The 5,993-nt window shown below is 42.4% G+C and overlaps 1 pseudogene; it reads right to left on the bottom strand.

The window, feature by feature from the left end:
- Window positions 1-5,140: 5,140 nt before the first annotated feature.
- Window positions 5,141-5,385, bottom strand: LOC148364942 (U2 spliceosomal RNA; annotated as a pseudogene).
- Window positions 5,386-5,993: the final 608 nt, after the last annotated feature.

Raw genomic sequence — 5,993 nt, forward strand, 5'->3', positions numbered from 1 at the left:
GGGCAATGGACTCTGGCTCTTCATCACTTTTGCTGCTGCTGCTGGTCCTTAGTGCTGCTTTTGACACGGTGGACCATAATATCCTACTAGAACGGCTGGGAAAATGGATTGGTCTCTCAGGAACCGTCCTCTCATGGTTAAGATCCTACCTTCCAGATAGGCACTGTGTTAAATATGCCGAAATGATATCTGAGCGTGTTATTGTTACCTGTGGTGTTCAGCAGGGTTCAGTGATTGGCCCCCTTCTTTTCAGCATTTACATGCTATCAGTACTGGTACGCAGATGACACTCAACTATATCTTCCGTTGGAGGAATCTACCACACTAAATTGTGGAAATTTGGAGGCCTGCCTCACTGAGATAAAAGAGTGGATGTTACTCAATTTCTTAACTCTGAAAAGACCGAAATGTTAGTTATTGGTCCATCTAAATGCCGTGACTTATTCTCAAAAACTGTTGTGAACATTGACAAATGTCACATCACACAGAGTGACTCAGTTAAAAATGTAGCTGTCATATTTGACCCCGATCTGTCTTTTCAAACACATGTGAAGAAAATTACTAGAACCGCTTTATTCCATCTTAGCAACATTGCTAAAATCCGTCCTGTACTGTCTCAGTCGGATGCGGAGATTATAATTCACGTGTTTGTTACCTCCCGTCTCGATTATTGTAATGCACTACTCTCCGGTCTCCCGAAGTCCAGAATCAAGAGTCTTCAGCTGGTACAAAATGCTGCAGCGAGGCTTTTAACTAGGACAAAAAGTCCGATCACAACGTGCCGATTTTGGCTAACCTGCATTGGCTCCCTGTTAGCCTAAGATGTGATTTCAAAGTTCTCTTAGTATTGTACAAAATCATACATGGACTTGCTCCCTCATATCTTTCAGATCTGATTTCCGGTCCGAAGCCTTCGTTCTGAGAGCGCCGGTCTTCTGGTGATCCCAAGAGCCAAGAAGTGTTCCGCTGGTTCGAGAGCGTTCCCCATCCGGGCTCCGGTGCTGTGGGATGCTCTTCCCCCTGAGATCCGTTCTGCAACCTCAGTGGAAATGTTTAAATCTAAGCTTAAACCACACTTCTACTCTATAGCATATACATGACTTATACTTTTTGTGGACAATATCTCTGTATTATTTGTGATTTCAACATCCTTTGCTGTCTGGTAATCCTGAAATGGGAATGCCACATGTGCGGTCCCTTCTCAAGGTTTCTTCATTTTCCTCATGTTGAGGTTTTTGAGTTTTTCCTTGCCCTTATGTTGGTTCCAGATCAGGGGATGGTGTAATAATAGTCTGAAAAAATAGTCTGTGTAATAACCTGTGAAGCCCTTTGAGACTCTTTGTGATTAAGGGCTATACAAATAAAAATGACTTGACTTGACTTAAAACGAACCCCATCCGAGTTGCCCCGAAACATTTATACATTTCAACAAACACATCAAAGACATTCTACTATTCCCCTAATGGCTACGTGTCATATGCAGCTAACTTTAGCTTTCTCTTATTGGTTATCTTCTCCCCGCATGGTGGCGTGTCGGCTCCTCCCATGGGCGTGCCAAGGCAGTTGTTTTGTGCCCAACAATCTCTGGTCGTCCTGCGTCAGCATACCCAGGCATCCTGTTATCAGAAGTGTCTTAGACAAAACATCTGCCATTTATGCATTCCACACAGCTTGCCCTGACCTTTTATTGTACATTGAATTTAAGCACAGTCAGTAAATATCTTCTTTACATTAAACTGAATACATGTAACTTGCAGTCAATCGTATAAAATCCTTTATAGTCAAATCTATAAGATAATTTAATCTGTTGCTGATGAAATTCAATACATATGACAATGTTCTATTACACAACTAATGCTAAGAAGACTTCAAATTATTTGAGATACAACAACTTATTTTTAAAGTAACAGGTAACTAGTTGCTTTTATTATAGAGTAACTCAGTTATTTCTTTGATATCTTACTAACTAACTTTTTGGAAGAAGTACAACTTCTTCTTGTATTGCACATTAATAATACGATCCCATATTGTAAGTTAACACCCAATGAAAATATCTTCTGCCTCTACATGCCCACACTTTCTTGTGCAAATATTGTGTATATTATCTTTTTTAAATTGTTTTTTATTCTCACAGAAAAATGTTAAACTGGAGTGCCACGTCCAATTTTGTTGTCACAATATGTTCAACCCATTTTGTAACAATGATAATAAAAGTATATTGTATTGTATTCTATTCTAAATAATTGAATGTATAAAGTAACATGCCTATCAGTGATGAATTTTACAATTTTAAACAGTATACGTTATAGTGGCCTGATTCTTTGAAATTCTTAAACATTCATACCAAAATAGTGTGGGAGGGTCTATTGCCACCTGTTATTGTAGGATTTATAAAGACTTCTAGATGACACAGGATAAATACAAGTACTCATCCTTCCGTGTCTTGGGAAGCATAGATCCACTGCTAGAGAGAGAGAGAGAGAGAGAGAGAGAGAGAGAGAGATTCATTTTTCCTGTTTTTTTTCTTCTACTTTATCTTTTACTCATTATCTTAATTGTTTTCTTCTTTTGTTTCTTTTTTCCTAGCTTTTTACTTCTTTATTTCTCGCCCTTTTTTCTTTTGTTTTCTAGTTTTCTTGCTTTTGTTTGTTAGTTCATTTTCTTTTTTCCTTAGGGTTTACTTCTTTTCTCTACATTTGTAACCTTTTCTACTTATTTTTTCTTTTTTCTTGTATTTTTTTTTTCTTTTGTTTCATTTTTCATGTTTTGCTTTAATTTTCCCCTTTTGAATATTTTTTGTGTTCTATAGTAATTGCTAATATATGGATGAAGACAAAAAAAACAAAAAATAATCTGTAGAGCAGTTTGGGTTCCAAATGTTTTTAGTGAGCTGAGCCGAAAGAGCCGCTACTTTAAAAAAGACGGAACGTTGCGGCAACATTGAATCAGTCCAGAAGGTAAAAATAGCTATGTAGTCTAACTGTGAGGGCCGATATTTTAGGTAAATCAAACTCACCTCTCTATTAATTATCTCTCAGTGATAGAAAAAAATAATACTTTGGTATTGTTTATAATACAATAATTGTATGTATATATATATATATATATATATATATATATATATATATATATATATATATATATATATATATATATATATATATATATATATATATATATATATATATATATATTTATTTATTTATATATATAGGCGACGGAGTATCGGAGACCGAACCGCCTGTGCAATGTGGCCATTGCTGAAGATAGGGAGAGGTTTTGGCAGGCAGAAGCCCAACAGCTTGAGTCCGCGGCCAACAACAACAACATGAGCCGCATATTCAGTCTACTACGCCAAGCCCGTAGCGGCCCACACATAAAGACAGGTAAAAGACTCAGACAGCAACCTTATCATGACAGAAGCCAACTGCCTCGCGCGCTGGAAGGAGCACTTTAGCCTCCTCTTACAGCACAGCACCATCCCGGCTGATCCCACCCTCCTAGTGGCTGCAAACACAGCACCTCCTAGCGACGCCTGCTGCACAGACCCTGTAACACCCGAGGAAGTGAGAGCTGCTCTGAAGAAGCTGAACACCAAGAAAGCCCCCGGCATCTGTGCCATTACCGGCGAGATGCTCAAGGCCGGCGGTGATGGCATGGTGGAGTGGCTAACCTGCCTATTCAATCAGGTGTGGGAATCGGAGCAGCTGCCCACCGACTGGACCAGAGGAGTCATCATGCCCTTCTGGAAATGCAAGGGTGACAGGCTTGTCTGTGGAAACCACAGAGGTATAACCTTACTCTCCATCCAAGGCAAGGTCTTTACCAGGATCTTGCTCAGCCGTGCCCTTCCAGCAATCAGAAGCTGCCGCCGTCCCCAGCAGGCTGGCTTTATGCCCAACCGCTCCACAACGGACCACATCTCTGCCGTCCGTTTGCTGATAGAGAAGACCCGTGAATTCCGTAAAGATCGCCATCTATATATCGGATTCATTGATCTGAAGGCCGCCTTTGACACCGTCTGCCACTCTTCACTGTGGAACATCCTCCAAGCTCTCAGAGCACCACCCAAGATCATAGCCCTGTTCAAAATGCTCTACAGCAACGCAGAGAGCTGTGTCCGTATCAACGGCATTGACTCCGACTGGTTTACTATCTCCAGCGGCGTTTGTCAAGGCTGCGTGGCTCCTTTTTAATTACATCATCGACCATCTGATGTTCAGGGTTAGTGAGCGCATCCCCGGTGTGTCTTTCGGCATCTACCACCTGACTGACCTGGAGTATGCTGACGAAACCATCATGCTGGGCACTTCCTACAGCCAGCTGAGAGACGCTCTGGGGATTTACAGCGAAGAGGCAGCGCGGCTTGGCCTCCAAGTGAGATGGACGAAAACCAAGTTCATGTATGTCGGTGATGGACCAGATCCACCTCCCATCCAAATTGGTAGCGACATCGTAGAGCCTGTCAAGAGCTTTGTGTATCTGGGTTCCATGGTGACAGACAATGGGGACCTAAAACCAGAGATTCTCCGCAGAAGAGCCCTGGCAGCATCTGCTCTGCAGTCTCTCTGGAAACCACTCTGGCGGCACCAGACCATCGCATGCAAGACGAAGCTCCGCATTTACAACCTCGCCGTACTCTCTATCCTGCTTTATGGCTCAGAAACATGGCCCCTGAACGACACCCTGGCCACAAGAATCGACGGTTTTGATAGCAGGGCTCTCAGAACCATCGAGAACATCAGGTGGCCCCAGCGAGTCTCCAATAAAGAGCTCAGAGCCTGCACGTGCCAGCCCCGAGCATCTTCCTTGGTCGCACAACGCCGCACCCGCTGGTTTGGCCATGTCCTTCGTCTACCACCAGACCATCCGACACGAGCCATTCTCCAGTTTGACCCAAAGGCCGCAGGCTGGAGACGACCACGAGGGAAACCCCGCGCTCGATGGCTTGACGTCGTTGCGGGCGACCTCCAACAACTCGGAGTTGCTGTAGAGGATTATTGTTCCATATTCTTTATCAATTATCCATTATACGTTATCGGTCAAATCATAATACGCTACAAAACCAAGGGGCCGAGACACTTGCTCTCAGCCAAGAGGCCGAGTCAAGGTCCTAGCCACAGAGCCATGCAGTGATCAGTGCGAATGCACCGTTCCCAGAAGTACTGCAATACCGGGCCGATGCGTGGAGTGGACAGAGCAAGCTCTTATTCCATCTCCAGATTGCAAAAATCAAACATTATTCGAAATGAAGACTCCTGGGGGGGTTTTTAAGGGTTATTGTTCAATCTTCGTTATTCATTATCCGTTATCGGCCAGTTCATAATACGCTACAAAGCCTAGGAGCCAGGACTCTTACTCTCAGCCAAAAGGCCAAGCTAAAGTCCTAGCCTTAAAGACTTGCTGCGATCATTGCGAAACCTACCCACCATACACATGCGACACATCCAGAACCACAATTAGCATCACATGTAGAAAATGATACCCGTAATTAAGGTATGATGCAGACTTGTAAAGTCGGGGTCCCGTTGAAAGTAATCCAAGGAAACAAAATGTATATTTCCAAAGTTAAGGGTGGGAAAAATATATATCTACTATTGTCTGCTGCGACAACAGACAGATCTACCGGTTACTCAGCTTTACCACATTTCCCATCAGCCTGCGTGTGCTCCGCCCCTTATTTTTGATTTGTCCGTAGAACACATAACAGAATAAATCTCTAAAATAAATACATTACAAAAATATACAGTTGTAAATATATATAATACATGGTTACACATATTTACAAAGAAAGACGGTACACCAAGAGAGTTTTCAAAGCTTTAATAATAATAATTTAACTTTCATCCCAAACCGTGCCTTTGAAATGTCCCAACACGCTAGTACGATCACGCTCGCAATGTATCGATCATACCTGTGAAAAAAAAAACATTCCGTTAATGTGAAATTCACGGTAGATCATCTTCAACTCCCTCCTCATAATTTTCGCCATC

This window comes from Urocampus carinirostris, chromosome 5 (assembly GCF_059441175.1).
Source record: "Urocampus carinirostris isolate Australia breed hairy pipefish chromosome 5, RoL_Ucar_1.0, whole genome shotgun sequence".
In the NCBI taxonomy this organism is placed as follows: domain Eukaryota; kingdom Metazoa; phylum Chordata; class Actinopteri; order Syngnathiformes; family Syngnathidae; genus Urocampus; species Urocampus carinirostris.